The following is a 22,253-nucleotide window of genomic DNA, read 5'->3' as shown; positions in this document are numbered from 1 at the left end:
GTATGAAACAAACAAACAAAAAACAACCCCCTACATCACCCTCCACTCCGAGCCAGGGCTAGCACCCCCTCAGACCTAAAAAGCTTGGGAAGGAGGAAGGTTCACCGGGGGACACCGGCCGATTGCTGCTCTGGCTTAAAGCCTGTTGCAAGTTTAATAACACGATTGGCTAGGGAGGCTTAGAGATGAGACACCGGTTTCAGCCCAGGAACTCCGGGTTATGTAACAACTAGGCCCAAACGGGTTTCAGCGAGGCCTGGGAGCTCAAGACTAGGAAAATAAGGATCCTGCATTCTCCAGCACCCCAAAATTAAGGTTTATGGTATTTACAGTGAATTAGTCCTGATTCAATCCTTTTAAAATGAAAATTAAAACTTTAAGAGTTTTTCAAGCAAGATTCAGCAGAATTCCCTTTGGGTCTCCACCCAACTCCAACAATTCTTGAACAACTTCTCCTCCAAGTCCCAAACCTTCAGGAAAATCCTACAATATGACTTTTTATTCCCGTGTCCCCTCCTTGGCTATGTACTCATAACCTCTTCACTCTTAAAAAATATCTCCTCCAGAAAGCCTTCACTGATTGCCTTGACTGATTAAACAAATGTCCCAAACAAATCAAAAATAACCGCCTGCCTTCAAGTAACCACTCTACTTCCCTACCACTTGCGATGGGGCTTGGCATAAATGCATATTTCATTGCCATGGCAACTGAGCTTTGCTACAGCCTGTGAAGTCAGCTCTAAACTCACCTAAACCAGGATTCCCAGCAGATGTTAGAGCTTCCAATCAGGACTGCTCTATTTAGAGAGTTCAGTTTGCCCTCGGTTTCTTACTCTATCACATTAAGTATGATGGACTATAAAATAAAAAAGCTCTCTTCCAGCTCAGCCAGTTTAAGATTCAAACAAGTCTACACCTTTATGGGACAGATTTTAAATTTTGTGGCAGGTAGTAGTCTCAGTCTAATGGCAGCCATCACTTTCTTAATCCATCAGAAGGAGATGAGAAGAGGTATAATAGAAAACCCTGGGTTTAAAATCACTAACTTCACTGGATTAGAACCTTTACCAGCTTCACTGGAATAGAACCTTGGGCAAAGCACTTTGTCTGAAAAGAATTAACTGATGAGGAGATTGGAAAAAATGCATAAGACTCTCCACATCTCAATATTCTCAACTGTAAAATAGTGAATAATATTTACATTGACTTGTTTTAAGGAGAACAATTTGTACACCTCAAACCTTTTTAGAAATGGGAGCCATTATGATTGTTGCACTCATTCCCATTTTCTAATTCAGCATTTTAATGATTAGAATATCCCCCCTTCCTCTGATGATTCTGCTTTATGTATGCAAGTTTCCCTTGATAGATAATCAGTATAAGCTCCTTGAGGGCAGTGATTATTTTGTCTATCAGGGGAAACTTGCCTGTAAGTGTAAATACAAAAGATAAACCAAGTAAAATATAATGTAATTTTACTTTGGGGAGTTCAAGACAATCTCCTATGAGAAGCAAGCTACTCTGAACTGTGAAAAGGGTACAAGCCAGAAGAAAAGTGCAGTTAGACCAGGAATACAGAGGATATGAGAATGACTTGTGTGTGCAAAGCAGGTAAGCAGATCAGTTGACCTTTGAGCCAGTGTTGGAGTACAAATGAATTAAAAGGTAATTTAAGCCAGATTATAGGGGGTTGCAAATACTTAAACCCCTGAGGTTTTCTGACCAGACTTCTCCTACATGAAGGAAAAAGTTTCTGCCCTCAAAGAGTTTATTATCTAGAGACAGCTCTCCAAATTAGTGAAAACTCAAAATTCAAGTCAGCCCAAGCTTCTTAGCCACTTACTAACTACAGCCTTGGGACAAGGCAATCCACCTCTCATGTGACTACTGAGCTGTAAAACAGGCCCTGTAGTTAATAACAGCTTTATAAAATGTTGGTGTTAAAATTGAGTCCTGACCCTCATCTTCAGCCTCATCCTTCCTTTTCTGTCCTCTTCCAAATTCAGTTTTGTACTTCCCCTGGAAAGTCTGTACAGATGACCCTCTGTTTAACATTGCAACCCTTTCATACCTTCCTTCCTTTTCTTCTTTCTTTTTATACCTAACTTCCCCAGTGACAATGACCTCCTGGCAGTTCTCAGCTTGAGGCACTTTCTGTGGCTGACTCCTATGCCCAGAATGCTTTCCCTCAGAATCTCCAACCTTTTGGCTTCCCTGGTTTTCTTCAAATCCCAATTACAATCTACCTTCTACAGGAAGCTTTTCCCAACCTCTTCTAATTCTTCTATTGCCTTCCCTATTAACTATTACATGTTTATCCTGTGTCCATATTGTTTGTAATTGTTAGATGGTGAGCTCCTTGAGGGAGCCTTTCTGTTTTTACCAAACACTTAGCATAATGCCAGGCACATAGAGGAGCGTTAATAAAATACTTATTGACTGACTGACCCATTTGACATTTTGACCTCTTCAGCTTTTCCTTCCCAGCTGCTCAGGAATCTTCTCATTAACAAATTCCCCAGGGAACCAAAGCTTCTTGGAGACCACCTAAGCAGGTGGGGAAAAATTGTACCTGATCTAGCAGCACTGCTTTCTTCTTTGCGCACATAGTCATGCAACTAACATTGCTAAGTTCCTAGTCACAGCAATAGAGATTTATAAAGTGCTTTCAATAACTCTGAGATAGATGATGCAAATACTATCCCAATAGCAGGTTCTTTATTAAATGTTCATTGAATAAATCAATTTTTTTTTATTATTGTTATGTAGTCATTTCAGTTGCTTATTCTTCAAGATCCCATTTGGAGTTTTCTTGGCAAAGATAATGCCATTTCCTTCTCCAACTTATTTTACAGATAAGAAAAGGCAAATGAGGCAAATAAGATTAAGTGACTTTCTAGGGTTACACAGCTACTCATCTAGCCTAAATCATGTGGCATGAATTTTCAGATTAATTTGACTAATAACAGAACACCTGGACAAATAAGAAGACAATTTACAAAATGGTGTCAGTTATGTTTCCCCAAAAATTCACTTTCAATGGTGACTTGCAACATCACACAACTTGTAAAAACAGTCTAATTCAATGGAAAGAGCACTCAGACAGAAAAAGTTGATATGAATGCAAGCCTTATTTACTTACCTGAATAATTACCGACAAGTCACTTCATCTCCTGGGGCCTGGTTCTCCATTTTTAAAATGATGTAATTAAGACATTGATTCCTTCCAACTCTAAATCCTTTGACACTATGAAGGTGAAATAGTCTTTTGACTAACAGTCTACTGCTCTTTTCATTATAACAAGACCTTTTCTGTCCCCTAATTTTCTTTGAAGGAGTATTCAGAAATAGGGCAGCTAGGTAAATGAATAGAGCTTGAGCCTGGAGTCAAGAAGATTTTTCCTGAAATCAAATCCTATTTCAGATACTTCCTAGCTGCGACCTTGGGCAAGTCACTTAAACCTGCTTGCCTCAGTTTCCTCATAAGTAAAAGGTATTAGAAAAGTAAACAACAAACCACTTTAGTGGTTCTGCCAAGAAAACTCCAAATGGGATCATAAGCCAGACATAACTGAAAACAAATGAACAATATTGAGATTTTCTTTTAATTGCCCCAAAGTAGTTCACAATCTAATAATACACTTAAAACTCTGACATCAGTAACATATAATTAACAAGAGATTAAGGCAACTGCAGAAAAGGGAAGTAGGAGAGACTTAAGAGTTAGAAGAGATCTTCCCAGTCTTCAGCCCCCACATTTTATAATAGAAAAGAAAACAGAGATCCAAAGAGTAGTGACTTACTAGTATAGATTTGATTTTATGTGTAGGAATCCATGTTGTTTCTCCCTCCTGATAAGGGCTGTGTCATTTTTGTTTTTGTATGCCCAACCTAGCATACAGTAGGGGCTTTTAAAAAGGGTCAAATTCAGTCTTGGTCTCAGGGTTCTTACAGGTATTGGGTTCAATCTCAACTCTTCACTCAAATACCCCTTCACATCAGCCACCAAAGCTTATCAATATCTGGCATCTGATCTCTTCCTCTCAACTCAACAACAACTCAACTAGTCTAGTCTAGGCCCTTATTAGCTCTTGCTTGGATTCCCCTCTCTAAATTAATTTATTATCATTTACAAGACAAACTGGTACCCACAAAAAGGTTTGATCCTGTTAACTCCACTACTGAAGAAGTTCAATGGCTCCCCAATGTCCTGAGGATAATTTAAAAAAAAATTACTCTGCTTAAGCTTAAACCCCTTCACAATCTGACTCCAATGTTATCTTTCTAGTTCAAGTGAAGAGTTGAGATTGAACACCTGTTATCACCCCTCACACTTAGACATTTTGTTACAAACCAGCGGGGTGCCTACTTGTAGTTCCCCATATACAGCACCATATCTGTCATCCCTGGACCTTTGCACAGCAACCCTATGCCTACAAGGCTCAGCTTTGCCTCTTAAAATCCTTTTATTGTTCAGTTGTAGATTTCTCATAATCCCATTTGGGGTTTTCTTGGCAAAGATATTGAACTGGTTTGTCATTTCCTTTTCCAGTTTTTGACAGATGAGGAAACTGAGGCAAACAGGATGAAGTAATTTGCCCAGGATCTCACAGCTATTAAGTGTCTGAGGCTGGATTTGAACTCAGGTCTTTTTGAATCTTGGCCTGGCTGCTGTGCCACCTAGCAGAATCCCTAGCTCTCTTCAAAGAAAATAAGTTCAAATACTATCTCCTCTAAAACACAATGTCTGATTTTCCCCAGATGTTAGTGTCTCCTTCTCTCACATTACTTTGTATGTGTCCTGTATTTACTTGGTAGTGAACACAGTGTGTACACACACACACACACACACACCCCTCCCATTGCCTTACACCATCCAGGGCACTTACTAAACTCTTACATTTCTGTTGCTCAAATAAGAGTTAATTCTCAATGTAAATATAAAGTGAAAGTTAAACTAGATGAATTTCTTCAAGCATGAACATTCTGCAAGTCCAGGGCTCACTCTAGTTTAATCAACCACCTCCTTTCCACAAAAACATGTCAAGTGACAGCCCCCTTTTTTTCTGAGCCTTCTAACACTACAGACCTAGGGTTATCACCTTGGTGGTAATAAAGAATATTTGTCCTTACCTGAGTCCCAGAGCACCTTCCCAGTTAGGGTATGTCATAGCTCTCGCTCAGGAGCTCCCAAAGATGAGTAATGGCAACTGCTGGCCCTCCTTTCTCAGAGAGGAGTCTCTGGGGAATGTTCCCCTGTGGCAAGAACACCTGAAACTTAATATATTAGAAGCTGAGCAGACATTTCCCCCCCAAATTACTGAATTACCTCCCAATTTTCTAGTCTCCCACAATAACACTCCCTCCTCATCCAAAGACATGGGCTTGTTTTTTGTTAAATAATGTTTGTATTCTCATTTCCCATTAAAAAAGGTGATGGGAAGCTAGAAAGGATGAGGAGGGCAAGCCTAGTAAAATGCAAAGAACACTGAATCTTGAGTCAGAGGACCCAGGTCCAAATCCCACTTCTGACCTATGAGCTTTCTAAATATGGGCAAATCATTTCACACCTCCCCGAGTCTCATTTTCCTCATCTATAAAATGGATGAGATGGTCTTGGAAGTCCCTTCCAAGCACTCACTTTATGCCCTCAGACTTAGAAAAGATCTTGGCAAAAAGGCTATCAAAGCTAGAAGGGTCTTGAGAATATACAATGTCAGATGTGGACAAGCCTGTTTTTTGTTTTGGTTTTTTGGGGGGGGCATATTTATTGGGGAAACTATTCCCGAGTTACTTTTAAAACAATTTTTTTACATGTTTTCAAAACTTTTGAGTTCCATATGCCCAAAGGTCTATCAAACTATGCATACTCTTTGATTTAACAGTGTCTCTCCTGGGTCTATATCCCAAAAAGATCATAAAGGAGGGAAAGGGCTCCACATGTACAAAACTGTTTGTGGCAACCCTTTTTGTAGTGGCAAGGAACTGGAAACTGAGTGGATCCCATCAGTTGGAGAATGGCTAAACAAGTTATGGTATAAGAATGTCCAGAAACGTTAAGTCTTTCTCTCCCAGATTCATTCATTTGTTTATTTATTTAGATTTTTTTAGACTAGGTAAATGAGATTCTTTGCTTCAGTTGTTATCTTGACTTAATCACCAAATGGGTATGGCCTCAGTTGAACACAGAACTGTAGAATATCTAAGGTTAAAAAGGCCAAGGTCTCCCATTTCATCCATGACACTCTCCAGTTGTCCTGATCTCTATCTGTCCAATGGACCCAGAGGGCTCTGGAGGGAAAAGTAAGGCAGATGACTTGCCCAGCCCTCCCTCCCTTCAATCCAATTCACTTGCATAGCACAGTATCACCTCCCTGATGTCATGGTCCTTTTCAAGAATGAAGGACAAAACAATATGAATGTTATAGGATATTATTGTTCTATAAGAAATGATCAGCAAGATGATTTCAAAGAAACCTAGAGAGACTTACATGAAACTGATGCTGAGTGAAGTGAGCAGGAGGATCATTGTACATAGCAACAGCAAGATTATGTGATGTGATGGACTTGGCTCTTTTCAACAAGGAAGTGATTCAGGCCAATTCCAACAGATTTGTGATGGAAAGAGCCATCTGCATCCAGAGAAAGAATTATGGGGACTGAATGTGGATCATAGCATAAGATTTTCACCTTTTCTGTTATTGCTGTTGTTTGTTTGCTTGTTTTCTTTCTCATTTTTCCCCCTTTTAATCTGATTTTTCTTGTGCAACATGATAAATGTGGAAATATGTTTAGAAGAGTTGCACATTTAGCTTATATTGTATTACTTGCAGCCTAAGGAAGAGGAGAAGTGGTAAGGGAGGGAGAAAAATTTGGAACATGTTTTTCAAAGGTGAGTCTTGAAAACTATCTTTCCATGTATTTTGAAAAATAAAAAGCCATTATTATTTTTTTTTTAAAACTTTTAATTTCAGATTCTCTCCCTTATCCCCACCTCCAACCCTCATTAAGAAACCACAAATAAAGTTATGTAAAACGTTGTGGAAGAGACTTTAAAGACAATGGGGTTAAGTAGAAATCCAGAGAGGGAAAAAGTCTTGCCCAGGACTGATTTAAAAAGTTAGTAACTATCCATTCTTTTGGCTAAAATCAAGTGTAATGAGTTAGTTGCCATTAGGCCAAAACTCAAGCCCAGGCCCTTCTTGGTCCTCTGACTTCCAGACCAGAGTTTTTTCCCCAACAGGGTACAAAGAAGATCCCTGCAATAGAACACATCTAAAAAAGCTGACTCTGGCCTAGCCTTCTCTCCCACTCCTCCCATGTATACTCTATTCCAGCCACATTCATTTGAGGATGGAGGTTTGGCTCTAATTTAGCACCTTCAAGGTGAGTTTGTTTTCTAACCCAATAGAAAAATGTTCTGTTCAGCTTCAGCACAGTAGATAGGTCCTGGTGTCAGAAGAACAAATTCAAATTTAAACTCAAGACACTTGACACTAGCTGTGTGATCCTGGGCAAGTCACAGACCCTTGGCCTCCATTAAAAAAAGGGGGGGGTGGAGGGGGGAGGAAGGAGGAGTGTTCTTCCAGTTTAAACCACCAATTTCCTTTTGTGTCCCTCCAGGACTGCTTTATTTTTTTTGCCTATTGTGTTCCCCCAAGCCACAGTCTAAGTCAGGGGTCCTTAAACTTTTTAAATAGGGGGCCAGTTCACTGTCCCTCAGACTGTTGGAGGGCCGGACTATAGTAAAAACAAAAACTTTGTTTTGTGGGCCTTTAAATAAAGAAACTTCATAACCTGGGTGAGGGGGATATCGTCCTCAGCTGCCACATCTGGCCCGCGGGCCGTAGTTTGAGGACCCTGGAAGGTCTTTCATTCTTTCTACCCTGAAGCCTTATCCCCACCCCCAGCCAATCATAAATTATAGACTTTGGGCACTGGAAGGATTATTAAAGATCATATGTCCCATCTCTTCAGGAATATTCTTTCTGAGGTACTACTCTGATCATGTGATTTTAGCAAAGTCTTTCCCTTCTCTGAGCCTCAATTTCCTAATCTGTAAAATGAGATAGTTATACTAGATTATCTCCAAAAATTCTTTCTCTGCATGCTAAGATTCAACAGTCTCCAGTGGCTTTCCTTTGCCTATTACAAAACACAACAAAAATCTTCCTACTCTTTGCAGTCAAATATTTCCCAAAAAGCTGGCTCTGGCCCAGCCTTCTCTCACATTCCTCCCACATGCAGACTCTGCTCCAGTCAAACTAGACTACTCTCCATCCCCCATTTTCACTATACCCTCTCTCTCCATCATGCTACTCAGACCATCCTGTCTGAGTAATGAGCTTTTCCCAAACTATTCTATTGAATGAAATCTCTTCCTTCTTTCAGGACCCACACTGTCCTCAATGAAACTTTCTGACTCTATCCCATCCTTCAACTGAAAGTTGGAGGAAGTTTCTCTTAGTACTTTCCAGTCTGCACATAATTTCATAATTATTTGTATACTTGACTTCTTCTCAATGTAATGTTAGTTCCTTAAGAACAGGACACATGTACTATATCTGCCTTGTGTACACAAACCAAGGACCTAATGTTTAATGAATTTAGTGTTTTTGCTCCAAAGCCATTATGAGGGATAAAAGGAATGAAAGCTCCTAAGTTACAAGGATGAAATCAGAACCAAGCTCTCATGATCCAAATAGACCTTGCCACTACCAGGGCTTATACTCTTAGAAGGAAGATATTAAGACAACAATGGTTACCACCAAGGTTGGTTGAATTAAAAAGATCTATGTGGAAATTTAGGGTGTATGCTGGGTAAACTTTCTCCCTAGAAACTCTTGGCACAGTACCAGATATATAAGACTGAATAAAGGATAATACAGTAGGTTCCTTGGCTCATGGCTGGACTAAGTGAATTCTTGGTGTCTACAGCAATGAGCATGGAGCTATAGTAAGTTCCCTAAAACACTGAATGATAGAGCTGGAAAGACCACATTTGCAAAGGGTTTTAGAAAACACAACTTCAGGGCATAAGAGAAGTAAAACTGAAATAATAATTCCTTACACAAGTATAGCACTTTGCAGGTTACAAAGGCCCTTCCATAAGCCAGCAAGGCCATAAAGATGATTCAGGCTTCAGAGTGAAGATGGACGGACTTCCACCAGATTTAGAGCTAAAAAATAGGATCTTATAAGAGATCAAGCAGGCTAACCCACTCATCAGATTAGGAAACAAAGCCCACCCTACATGTAACAACTTTAGATAAAATCCTGTATGTATGACATGTATGGCTAGTATGACAGAAAAGGAAAATAACAACTTTTGGAGGGGATGGGGGGAAAATTGAGACACTAATGCAACTGCTAATGGGGTTGTGAAGTGGCCTGGTTATTATGGGTCAATTTGGAACTATGACCAAAGAGCTATAAAATCCTTTGACCCAGTAATACCACTGTTAGGTCTAACACCTAAAGGATATTTTTTTTTTAAAGAGTGGAGATGGCAGAGAGAAACCTACATGCACAAAAATATTTATAGTAGCTCTTTTTGTGATAGCAAAGAATTGGAAATTGAGATGTCCCCATCAATTGCAGAATGGCTGGACAAATTATGATACATGATTGTGATGAACTTGACTACCACTGTACTATGAGAAATGCAGAGTAGAATACTTTCAGAAAAACTTGGAAAGACTTAAATTAACTGATGCAAAGCGAAGTGAACAGAACCAGAACAACACTGTATATAGTAATAGCAATATTATATGATGAACAACTGTAAATGACTTAGTTATTTTCAGTAATACAAAGATCCACTATAATTCTTATGTACCTATGAGGAAAAGTACCATCCTATTTCTTGAGAAAAAACTGATGAAATTTGAATGTGGATCAAAGAAGTATACTGTTTTTTCTATTTTCCTTTTCTTTTTTTGGCTGTATTTTTTTTCACCCATGACTAATATGAAAATGTGTTTTGCAAGACTGCACCTGTATAACTATCAAATTGCCTGCCTTCTCAATAAGAGGTAAATAAAAGAAGGGTGGGAGAGAATCTAAAACTCAAAATTATAAAAAATTTAAGGTTAAAAATTATTTTTGTGTGTAATTGGGGAAAAATAAAATATGAAAATTATTAAAACAAAACCAACTTCCTAGTCAACTCCATACTATGCTGCTTGCATTCTAGCCACCATCTTTATCTTCCCCCCAAACTCTGGTGCTGGATATCTTTCATCTGTCTTGCCTAAATCCTCCACTCCATGTCCCAGAAATTAGCACATCAAACTGTGGCTGTCTTCCTCAATATTTCCCATTACTATAACCTTCTCTTGCTTTTGAGCTCCCCAGAAGTATTACCTTTCCCATTAAAATGCAAGCTCCTAGCAGGAACTGTTCTGTTGGCTTCCCCATTTGTATACAAAGAGCCTTGAAAAACTCTGACATTTAGTAAGTACTCAAAACTTTTCTATCTACCTACTTACCTATGAGAAGCTGTGGCAATGAGATAGTGAAATATCTGCCCAGACTGAAAAAGAAAGCTGATATGAGGAAGTAAAGAAAAAACAACTGGATGTTGTTGACAACTAGATGAAAAAGCAAATTGGATGAGACCAGATTATGGAGGACTCTCAGAATCTCAAAACTGGATGGTATCTCAAAACAATGTCTAGTCTGAACCACACTAGACCAAAAAAATCAATACTACATTAAAAAAAAAATCAATACTTCAATATCCCAAAAAAGTGATTATCCAGACCTTGTATGAAGCCCTCCAATGAAAAGAAACCATCTAATTCTGGAGGCAACCCATTTCCCTAGCTTCCTTTAAGTCTTAACTAAAACCTCACCTTCAACAGGAAGGAAGTCTTTCCCAACCCCTTTTTTTTTTAATCTAAAATTATTTTATTTTTAATTAGCAGAATAAAGCAATAATTTCCATAACATACTATAATAAAAAAGATGATCGCACATGAAACAGCAAATCGATTGTACATATCATAAATTTTTTTCCTCTCCCACCCCTTAATTCTAAGTACCTTTCTTCCGTTAATTATCTTCAAAAGACTATATAGCTATCTTATCTGAATTTATTTGTATGTCCATTTGTATGAAGTCCAGAAGGTCAGGGACCTACATTTTGCTTTTTTTTTTTTTTTTTTTTTTTGTATTTTTGGTGCTTAGTATAGTACCTATACAAAGGCCCTTAATAAATGTTTACTGATTGTCAGCAAGTTTGCATTCACACCCAACTTAAATCTTCCATCTTCCACCCACAGCTCCTAATTCTGCTCCCTGGGATGAAACAAAATTGCAGCCGCGCTTTCACCAGTCAGGCCAATAAATACTTGAAGATGGCAACTACATCTTCACCAAGCTTTCTCTTCTCCAGATTAAATACCCCTTGGTCCTTCAATGGGTATTCCTAAAGCAAGATCACCAGTCTCCTCTTAAGGCCTAGTCATCCTCCTCTGGACACTCTCCAGTCTGTCAATGTCCTTTCTAAATGCATCACATCAAAAGGAACAGTCATCCTGAGCTGAGTAAGTCAGGACAATTACCTACTATGTTCTAGCAATTACATCCTTTTTAGCATTGCTTAAAATCACATTAGCATTTTTTAAGCTGCCATGTCACACTGTTTTCTTCAGTTTGCAGGTCTGCTGCCTACACTATTCCCCAATACTATATGTGCATAAACAGCTGACTCCTTGAACTAAAACTATAGTATACCTACGTACTAAATTTCTTCTATGTAAAGCATTTGCAACAAGAAAGTCAAAAGAGAGCAGAAACTGCCTTTTAAAAAAATAAAATTCTTGCCAAATAAGAGACATGGCAATCATAAAACACTACAGAAGAGGATAGCTGTTCTTGCTATTGTCAAGTGAATTTAGTCTTATCCAACTCTCCATGATTCCATTTGGGGTGTTCTTGGAAGAGATATTGGAGTGGTTGGTCTTTTCTTTCTCCAGACCATTTTATAGATGAGAAAACGGAGATAAACAAGATCACATAGAAAGGTCTGAGTCTTTGAACTCAAGTCCTCCTGACTCCAGACCTGCACTCCATCCACTAGCCACCTAGCTATCCTGAAGGGAATGGTAGAAAACAGCACCCCCTAAAAGTGAAAAAGGGAGGCAAAAACAAATCTCCAAAAAACCTGGCACAATTTCTAACTATATCATTCTTAGAATATTTCTATGTGAAACTGGCTGAAAGAAACCAAGTAGAAAATGGAATGGAATCATCAGTGTTTCCATAACTATTTGTCTATCAATGAGAGGCAAATAACCATACTTCATCTCTCAAGCACTTTAGGCCCTAAAATAAGGTAAAAGAAATGGTTCCTAAGAAGATAAAGTCCAAGAGTTGCTATACCAGAGCAAGTACACACAGAGCTAATCTCTATTTGAAGGTGCACAATCTTAAAAGCACTGAGGGAGTTTATAAGATCGCACAGGATGAAATTGGTCCAGTCATTCTGGAAAACAATTTGGAGCAATCCCCAGAAAGTTACTAAACTTTGTCCCATCCGTACCACTACTAGTCCATACTCCAAGAGATCAAAAAGAGACAAAATACTCATGTGTGTGGCAGCTAGGTGGCACACTGGATAGAGCACCAGCTCTGAAGTCAGGGGGACCTGAGTTCAAATTCAACCTCAGACATTAACACTTCCTAGTTGTGTGATCCTGGGTAAATCACTTAACCCACTTGCTTCAGGGGAAAAAAAATACTCATGTGTACAAAAGTATTTTGGCATTGATGTTTGTAGTGAAAAATTGGAACAAAAGGTTTTACAACTGTCAATGCTGAAAAAATTACCCATGCATATATCTTATAAATAAAAAGCTATTAAAAAAAAATCAGAGGAAACCAGATGACAGGGTCATCTAGTCTGATCCTACTTAGTTTAAGTTAAAGAACTGAGGCTCAGGTAGGTTAAATACTTTGTCAAAAAGTTATACAGGTACATCAGTAAATGGCAAGTATGGAATCTGAATCTGAAATCTTTTATTTTAAACCCTTCATATTCTCCATCACAGTCGAAGGAAAGGTAGCAAAAGAATGAAAGAAATCAGGTGATTTAAAAGGGCACTGGTCACTACCAACCTGTCTATTTCTCATTTTTTGGTTTGTTTTTTACCTTATTTAACTTTAGTTTTATGTTTTAAACAGTATTTTATTTTTCCAAATACATGCAAAGATAGTTTTTAACACTCACCTTTGCAAACTTGTGTTCTAAAATTTTCTCCCTTTCCCTCCCTTCCAAGACAATAAGCAATACAACACAGGTTAAACATGTGCAATTCTAACCAGATTTCCATATTCATCATGATATACCAAAAAAAAAAAAATCAGATCAAAAAGGAAAAAACACTAGAAAGAAAAACAAGCAAAGAACAAGGTGTATTTCCCATCTTCATAACAAATCTTATAGAAAATGGTCAGTGATAAAAAAATACGAGAAGGTAACAAAGGCTTTTGCAAATAATTATTCCATTCCATTCCATTTTCTACTTGGTTTCTTCCATCCAGTTTCACATAGAATATTCTAAGAATGATATAGATTAGTTAGAAATTGTGCCAGGTTTTTTGGAGATTTGTTTTTGCCTCCCCTTTTCACTTTTAGGGGGTGCTGTTTTCTACTATTTTACACATCTTTACAATCAGAATAAAAGATCCTACTGTGTTTATTGCTCATGCAGAGCAAAATACAGCAAATTCTCCCAGAGCAAGTAAGTTAAAATCCTACAAGATTCCTAGTACCATGCTATCAAAGAGATAACTGTTCAGCAGTGCTCTTATTCATGGCAAACAAGGCATAAAAGAAGGACACCAAAGGCAACATCACTATTGCAGAAAATATCCAAGCAAGGTCCAAATAAAGTGGGATTCCCTAGAGAGGGTAAGGTCTACCAGATATTTCATATCTGCTGATGATTTCAACTGTATTAAGTCCAATAACATGATAATGGCCTATTCAATGAAAGCCATGATTATGCCAAAGAAATAAGCCTAATAAGCCATACCAGAAAAAACTAATTGGATGAAGAATGGGTATTATCCAAATTACAGTATACAATAAAATAGCCAATCTCCTAAATGAATAGATCTATATATTTTTGAAACATGAAAAAAAATTTAACCAATAAAAAATTTATAAGGGACAAATAGATGAGAGTTGAGTCTAGAATTAATTGGAAAAAAGTAAGATTCAGGAATCTTACCCTATTCTTTTTTTTTTTTTTGCACTGAGGCAATTGGGGTTAAGTGACTTGCCCAGGGTCACATAGCTAGGAAATGTTAAGTGTCTGAGGCCAGATTTGAACTTCAGGGTTGGTGCTCTATCCACTGCTCCACCTAGTGCCCCTCTCTTTCGTATCTTTTAGATTTTTTCTTACAGTCTACTTGTGCTCATTCAATCCTGAGTTCAAATCTGGCTACCACTGTGCTACCTAGCTGCCTCTAGATTACCCTATTCTTAAGAGTTCCCTGATACATCTGACGGAAGTGGATCTCTTCGAGAAAGAGAGCTAATTCAGTTTCAATTGATCAAAGATGGGCAGAAGCAGCTACACCCAAAGAAAGAACACTGGGAGATGAATATAAACTGCTTGCATTTTTGTTTTTCTTCCCGGATTATTTATACCTTCTGAATTCAATTCTCCCTGTGAAACAAGAAAACTGTTCGTTTCTGCACACGTATATTGTATCCAGAATATACTGTAATCTATTCAACATGTAAAGGACTGCTTGCCATCTGGGGGAGGGGGTGGAGGGAGGGAGGGGAAAAATCGGAACAGAAGTGAAGGCAAGGGATAATGTTGTAAAAAATTACCCTGGCATGAGTTCTATCAATAAAAAGTTATTAAAAAAAAAAGAGTTCCCTGATACAAATCCCTTTTTTAATATCTAAAGAGTCAAAGTTTTAGGTGACCAGCACAGTATAATTCAAGTCACTTATCCCCAATTGCCTCAGCAAAAAAATAAAAATAAAAAATTGAAAGAGGAACCTTATAAGGAAATACAGGATAACCACTGGACTTCAATGATACTCATTAAATAGCAAAAGATCTACAGGAAGGCACCCAGATAGTTGGACAAGATTCATACAGAGTGGCAAGGTAAGGATGGATTTCAATTAGTGTGAGAATGCACACATGAATGAGGTCACAATTCACTAAAAGTGCAGAATTATTATCTTCAGCATATCACTGAAGCAGCTGGATTCTTTTTAGATCCAAACTTATTCAAGGGATTAGCTATCTTCTCCAATTTCATGTCATCTTCAAGTATAATAAGCATGTCTTCTAAACTCAGCAAAGGACTAATCAATTCCTGAGGCAGCCATTATACCAGACTTCTTTCCAGTTTGACAACAACCTCTGAATGGCTACTCTCTCTGCCAACTGGTCATTAAAGTGGTCCCAAATCCATCTCACCATCCCATCATCTCCTTCCTTCGGGTAATGAACAAGCTTTGGTCAAAGCCTCCAGGCTATCTAAAGCATCCCCAATCTACTAATAGTATGGAGAGAAAGAGAGAAGAAAGGAGGAAAGGAGAAGAAAGGGAAGGAGGGAGAAAAGAAAAAAGGAAAGAAGAAATGCTGAGGAAAACTATGACTAAAAAACAAAATAACTATTAAGACTTATTTTAAAATTGTAAAAACTTATAAAGTATATTTTTAAAAAAGAAAAAAAGTAGGGTTAATCTATAATTATCTTTTCTTGAAGAAATCATGTTGGCTTTTAATAACTCCTTTCTTTCCTAAATTCTTACAAACTACATCTTTACTAAGATTTTACACTGCAAACACTGTAAGTTGAATTGATTGATATTCTGGCAAATTCTGGCAAATACTCCCCCACCCCCTATTTCTCTCCCACCTCACCCCCACAATTTTTAAATTCCTTTTTTAAAAATAAGAGATGAGAAAGAATATATTTGAAAATGAAATTCATGTAAAAAAATCAATAAAAAGTTAAAATAATGTTCAAGGACATTGTCAGGAAACAAACCTGCATCAAACTCATTTGTCTAAACTCACTTATCTACAGCTTAAATTTTCTATTTCTTAAAAAACGATCAATCTTCACTTGTGTCTAGTCCCACAGCACATCTCCCATGGTCTGTAACTTCTCACAGATCCCTGACAATGGTTGAACAATCATATCCATCAGTTTTTGTTTTGTTTTGGTTAAAAAATAAATTAAAAAATCTTGGGATGCACTTCATCTGAGTGGACCCAGTGTCTTGAATTCATTTAGGACAAACAGATGCCTAATACTATCTACTCATATTTTAGGTTTCAAACAAACTCCTATTAATCACTTTTATTCTATCTTTTCCAGCCAAAGGTCATCCTTCATAGAAACAAAGGCAAAGTTAAAACTAAGTATTGTATCCATCTTCTCTTTATGACCCAATATCATCCTTTCATCCAGGTTATACATAGTCCTAAAAAAGGGACTTCTCTCATCTTCCTGTTGCTCCCAATATCATTTTAAGTCTTTTTCAGTTGTGCTTTACCCTCCCAATCAGATATAGAACCCAGGAGAAGTTTTAGCTTTCCAACACTATTCTTAAAGGGCCAGATGACTCTTTTGTACTTGTTCTCTAAAACCTGCTTGTAATTCCATATACCATGCATGTATTTTTTAAAATTCAAATTTATCAACTGAATGTTGGGTAATTATAATGACCTAGGTTGGTCCTGGAGAAGAGGTATAAAAATGTGGAATGTGACTGTCAGAAATGGCAGATCTAATTTGTTCCTACACTTTTTCAGTAGTGTACCCCATTTGGGGTTTTCTTGGCAAAAACACTGGAGTAGCTTGCCATTTCTTTCTCTAGTTCATTTTACAGATGAAACCAAAAGGGTAAATGACTTGCTCAGGGTCACAGAATTAGTCTGAGGTTGCATTTTAACTTGACACCAGGCCTAACACTCCATCTGCTTTGTCACCTAGTTGCCTTCAGGCCTAATTAACTTTTAAGAACCATGCCCCTTCTCCCACCTTCCTAATTACAAGGGATGATTTTTTCTAGAGCAGGGAAAGATGCTGATATTCAGAAATAAAGGTGATACAAAGTCAAAAATAATAAAAATTAATTTTAAAAAATTCTTAGTTTGTGGATACATCTTTTATCTATTGTCTTTAGATGGCTTCCTCTTTTCTTTAAATGGAAATTCTTTGCTTTTGTGCCATCAGAATACCATATTGGAGTTCTCCATTTCTCCAGATAAAAATTTCCGGGCAGAATTTTTGGCCCTGAGCTATAATTTATGAGTTCTTTGAAATCCATTCTCCCTAAACCTATAATAGATATAGAGACTAAGCTGAACTTCCCTCTCCTTTAGCATTTCTAAAGGAAGGAACTTTGGAATATAAAATGTCACATCTAGAAGGAACATCAAAATATTAGGGATAGAACATACAAGTCACAACATGAAGCACTGCTTATCAGAACAGAAAAGGAATTAGAACATATAATAACAGAGCCAGAAAGAAAGTTAGAACATATTATGAAAGAATAATAGAGTCTTTAGAACAGAATAACAAAGCTAGAAGGGCCCTTAAAACAGAAAGCTACAACTGGAAAGACCTTATAATACAGAATGTTAGCATAAAAAGAGAATAGCAGAACTGTAAAAGACCTAACAACAAAGAATGTCAGAGCTGGTCCTCCGAACAAAGACCATTTGATGTCAGGGAAGCTTAGAACACAGAGAATGTTAACATTGGAAGGAGCTTTGAATCTAGGTTGTTAGTACTAGAAGCACCCTTAGAATATAAAATGTCAGAACCCAGGCCAGGACCTTAGATCACAGAACATAAAAAGACATAGCTAGAAGGGAGCTCAGAACAGAGAATGTCAGACCTGGAAAGGACCATGGACTTTATCAAGAAGTTCAATGCTTTACTTGGGGGTAGACACTGTGACTTGCCTGAGGTGATAAGTTAACAGGAGAATTCACCTTTATTACTGATACATCCTAAATACAAGTGGATACCCCACCCCCACATACACACAATTTATTGTTCAGTTGTGTTTAACCCTTTATGACTCAATTTGGGGTTTTCTTGGCAAAGATACAGGAGTGATTAGCCATTTCCTTCTCCAGCTCATTTTACAGATGAGAAAATTTAGGCAAATTACAGTTAAGTGACTTGGCCAGGATCATACAGCTAGAAAATATCTGAGGTCACATCTGAACTCATGAAATCTTCCTGACTCCAGGCCCAAGCTCTATCCACAAAGCCACCTTGCAGTCGACCCCACACAATGGGAATAGACTACAAGGAAATTAGCCTTGTCAGTAAGGAATTACCCTATTCTCTAAGACCCCACTTATCCCCTGTTAGAAAATCACAAAATCTGAGTTAAAGGGGACCTTGGGTTTATCTAGTCAGGCTTAAATTTCACTACAGTATTCATGACAAGATCTCCATCCTCCCCTTGAATTCCTCCAGTGACAAGAATCTTATTCCCTCAATCCATTCCATTTGCATAGCTCCTAAATGATAACATAATTATCTAGTCTTTAGTCGAAGTTCTCTAGTGAGAGTGAACTCCAATCCATCTAGCACAGTGCCTGGTACATAGTAAGTGCTTAATTAACATTTATTTATTGATTCAATGATTTCCCCCATCAGATGCTAACGTGATTTTTTTTTTTTTTAATGTTGGTTCTGTCACCCTGATACTCGTGAGCTCTAATGGTTGCCTGATGCCATCCAAGATCAAATATAAATTCCTCTGTCATTTAAAGTTCTTCATAAAGTGACCTCTTTCAGGTTTTTCACTCCCACTCCCTCCATGCACTCTGGGATCTTCGATTCACTGGCCCACCTGCTCTTTCTGTGCCCCATGAGATTCCCTGAAGACTCGCCTCAGGTCTCTCTTTCAAGAGGTCTTTGCCCATCCTGTGAGTGGTCTGTGCCTTCCCCTCTCAGATTGCCAGGTACTCTGTATAGATTGTAGGATGAAAATTGCAGTTGAGCCCTCTGACTTCAATTCTCTCCTTTTGAAGATAAAGAAACAGAGGTTATCAAACTATTAAATGTGATACACCTAATAAGAGTCTGACGCAAGATTTGAACTCAAGTTTTCCAGACTTGGAGTCCAGGGCTCTATCCACTGAGGCACCTATCAACCACTAACTTGTATTTACCTATTTATAGTTACCTCCTCCATTAGAATATAAGCTACTTGAGGGAAGGAACTTCCCCCCCCCCCCACTTTTCTTTGTATCCCTAGCTTACAATAAGAGTTTAACGCTTTCTGACTATCTCCTGAGACAGCCAGTCATCCGGTTACTTTTTTTCCTTTTTTGTTAGGAAATTAGGATTAAGTGATTTGCCTAGAGTCACACAACCAGGAAGTGTCAAGTGCCTGTAGTTGCATTTGAACTCAGATCCCCAGATTCCAGGGCCTCGATCTACCCACAGTACCTTCTTCTGTCCCACCATTCAAATTCTAGACAGATGCGATTACGAAGAGTTCCCTAACACCCAGACAAAATCTTCCACTGCCCTTAGTTATGCTCTAGTTTTCTGGACAAGCAGAATAAATCCAATACCTATTTGCTATGACAGTCTTTCAGATGAGTTAAGAAGGTTCATGCCTCTCAATTCTTTCTCTTCTCTAAAGACCACTCTTCTCAAAGGATCAGGAAATTCTTGTTCAATTTAATATGACAAACAATTATTAAGCACCTGCTATGCTCAGGACTCTTGACAAATGCCCTCCTTTGATGTCTCAACTTAGCATTAAGGTCACTCTGGGTTCTCAAAGGCTATCCCAGTGAAACACAAGCTGATTTAATTGTGCTACAAAGCCAGATGGTTCCAATGATCCCTAAAAACACAGCAGCTCATGATCAGTAACTCAGGCACTGGTGATAACACACTTTGGCCATGACACCCTGGGAAACTAAGGAAACTACAAAAGGTCCTTAGGAGTTCTCTGTAGACCCCAAGGACCCTAGAAACTCTTAAATAAAGCAGCCAGTGGCAACACCAGTTTGGACTCCTAGTTCACTCGTAGTGAATTACTTTACAAAAGGGAATCCAGGGGACTGAGAGCAGTGGGCTGCCTAGGAGGTAAAAGCTCTCTTCCCCCTCTTCACATCACTATCCACTATCTCCTACCCAACTAGGTCAACTCTATACCTGTAGAGGGCCGGAACTCTGGAGTATAACAAGGTGTTAACTCAGTGGAATTGATGAGATAATGGTTCTCTAGTTCACATATATCTAGTATGATATAATGATATAATCACTCTAGATTGGCTCAGTATACTGTAATGATGTAATTGTAATAGAGGACAAAAAAAGACTCAGATGGAGACTGGTTGAGACTGTCAGACTGCTGGAGGAGACTGGGTCAGTCTATGACAGACACAGAATGTGAAGGAGACAATAAAGACTTTGGATTCTATTCTTGTCCATTCTCTCAGTGTCTATCCTGCTGAGACCAAGGCCCTTACGGAGGATCTCCAGAGAGCTAGCCCAAATATTACATATACCCTCCCGGTTTCCCATCCCATACTACCATACCTTTCCCCGGTTTTGTTTTGGTCTTGTACACATTTTGAATTTTGTGCCAAACACAACTCACTAGCATTTCTGGAACCTAGTTCTACATTAACAACCTGCTCTTTGTATCTGACTTAGACTCTCCCTCTCCAATTTCTTTATTTAAAGACCTGGAGGAGAGAAGTGCCTAACCCAGATCACACAGGGATTTGAGTCTGGATTAAAGCTCATGTTCTCTACAGTTGTCCCTTCCACATCTCCACTCTCCCCATTTCTATTTCAATAAATCACAAGTCAGCATAAGAATTATTAAATGTCAATTTTTGAGAAGTTCTGCAGAAGCCACAGAAGAGACGCACAGGCCAACATATTCCACAGAAAAAAATTAGAAACTAGGAAATGCATAAAAATATTAAATTGTATTGCACCCAAATTTTACAATAAGATATTGTGAACATCCCTTAAAAGAAAAAAATTCAGATTTCTTCTCTGTTACAAAGGGAAGATCAAAAAATTTTACTTGGATTTTCCAGATGAAGGCACCATGCCCCCAACTTCCTTCTATGTGGAAGATGGGATAACTGGAATTTCAAACGGAGCTTCTCTTCTCTTCCTCCTCCCCACCCCCCCCCCCCAATCTATCACTGGAGGAGGAGGAGTTAAGAAATGCAGAGAATGCTTATTAGGCAACTGAAAAAGTCCAAGCTAAAAAGGAATGAGGGGCTTGGAATAATTGGGTGGCTCTGTTTGGCTATTGGAAGGGAAAGGAAGAGAGACTTGAGGAAGAACCAACAAGGTTTATTTACTAATTAGAATCTTGGTTTTTGGCTTTTTTTTCCTTCCAGGCCCAGGTCAGCTGACACCTCTTTCCAGGTAATTTTCTTTGCCCAATCTTCCCCCACCCCCACCCTAGTTCATAGAATTATAGATTTAGAATAGAAAGGAACTACTTTAGAGGCCACTTAATCCAACCACCTCATTTTATAGATTAGAGGTTAATCAATTTGCCCAAGTGTCAAAAGCTAGGAAGTCTCAGAAGCTTTTAGAAACTGGATTTGAATCCAGGATATTAAAAAAAATTAAAAATTCACTATTGCTAAGGCAATGCTAATTAGCTATTAGTGTTTTTCCCCTTCTTCAATTTAATAAGCACTAATAATTTTTGAAAATGCAGTTATACCATCCCCCAATCCAAAAAAGTAATTACTTTTTTTTTTTTTTTGGGGGGGGGAAAGGTTGTATGCTCAGCACCTAATCAAGGGCCTTGAAAATAATAGGCACTTAACAAAGGCTTTTTAAAAAAAAGAATTGTAGGAAGCAGAAAGCTGGGAAACAATTTTTACAGCCAACATTTCTTTCTGATAAAGGCTTCATTTCTAAAATATATGGAGAACTGACTGAAATTGATAAGAATACAAGTCATGGGGCAGCTAGGTGGCACAGTGGATAGAGCGCTAGCCCTGAAGTCAGGAGGACCTGAGTTCAAATATGGTCTCAGACACTTAACACGTCCTAGCTGTGTGACCTTGGACAAGTCACTTAACCCCAATTGCCTCAGCAAAAAAAAAAAAAAGTCATTCCCCAATTTGATAAATTGTCAAAGGAAACAAACATTTTCAGAAATTAAAGCCATCTAGAGTCATAGGAAAAAAATGTTCTAAATCACTATTGATTAGAGAAATACAAATTAAAACAAC

At 38.2% G+C, this 22,253-nt stretch overlaps 1 protein-coding gene across 1 annotated transcript in view; it reads right to left on the bottom strand.

Moving 5' to 3' along the window:
• NSD1 (nuclear receptor binding SET domain protein 1) overlaps positions 1 to 5,223 on the bottom strand; it is a 142,787-nt gene extending 137,564 nt beyond the window's left edge. Inside the window, exon 1 of the mRNA XM_051979017.1 lies at positions 5,134 to 5,223. The gene's annotated coding sequence lies outside the window, so the exon portion shown is untranslated. The remainder of the gene's footprint in view (positions 1 to 5,133) is intronic.
• Positions 5,224 to 22,253: the final 17,030 nt, after the last annotated feature.

This window comes from Antechinus flavipes, chromosome 2, assembly GCF_016432865.1.
Source record: "Antechinus flavipes isolate AdamAnt ecotype Samford, QLD, Australia chromosome 2, AdamAnt_v2, whole genome shotgun sequence".
NCBI lineage: Eukaryota > Metazoa > Chordata > Mammalia > Dasyuromorphia > Dasyuridae > Antechinus > Antechinus flavipes.
Note: the sequence above shows the minus strand (reverse complement) of the source record. Positions and strands in the feature narration are given on the sequence as shown.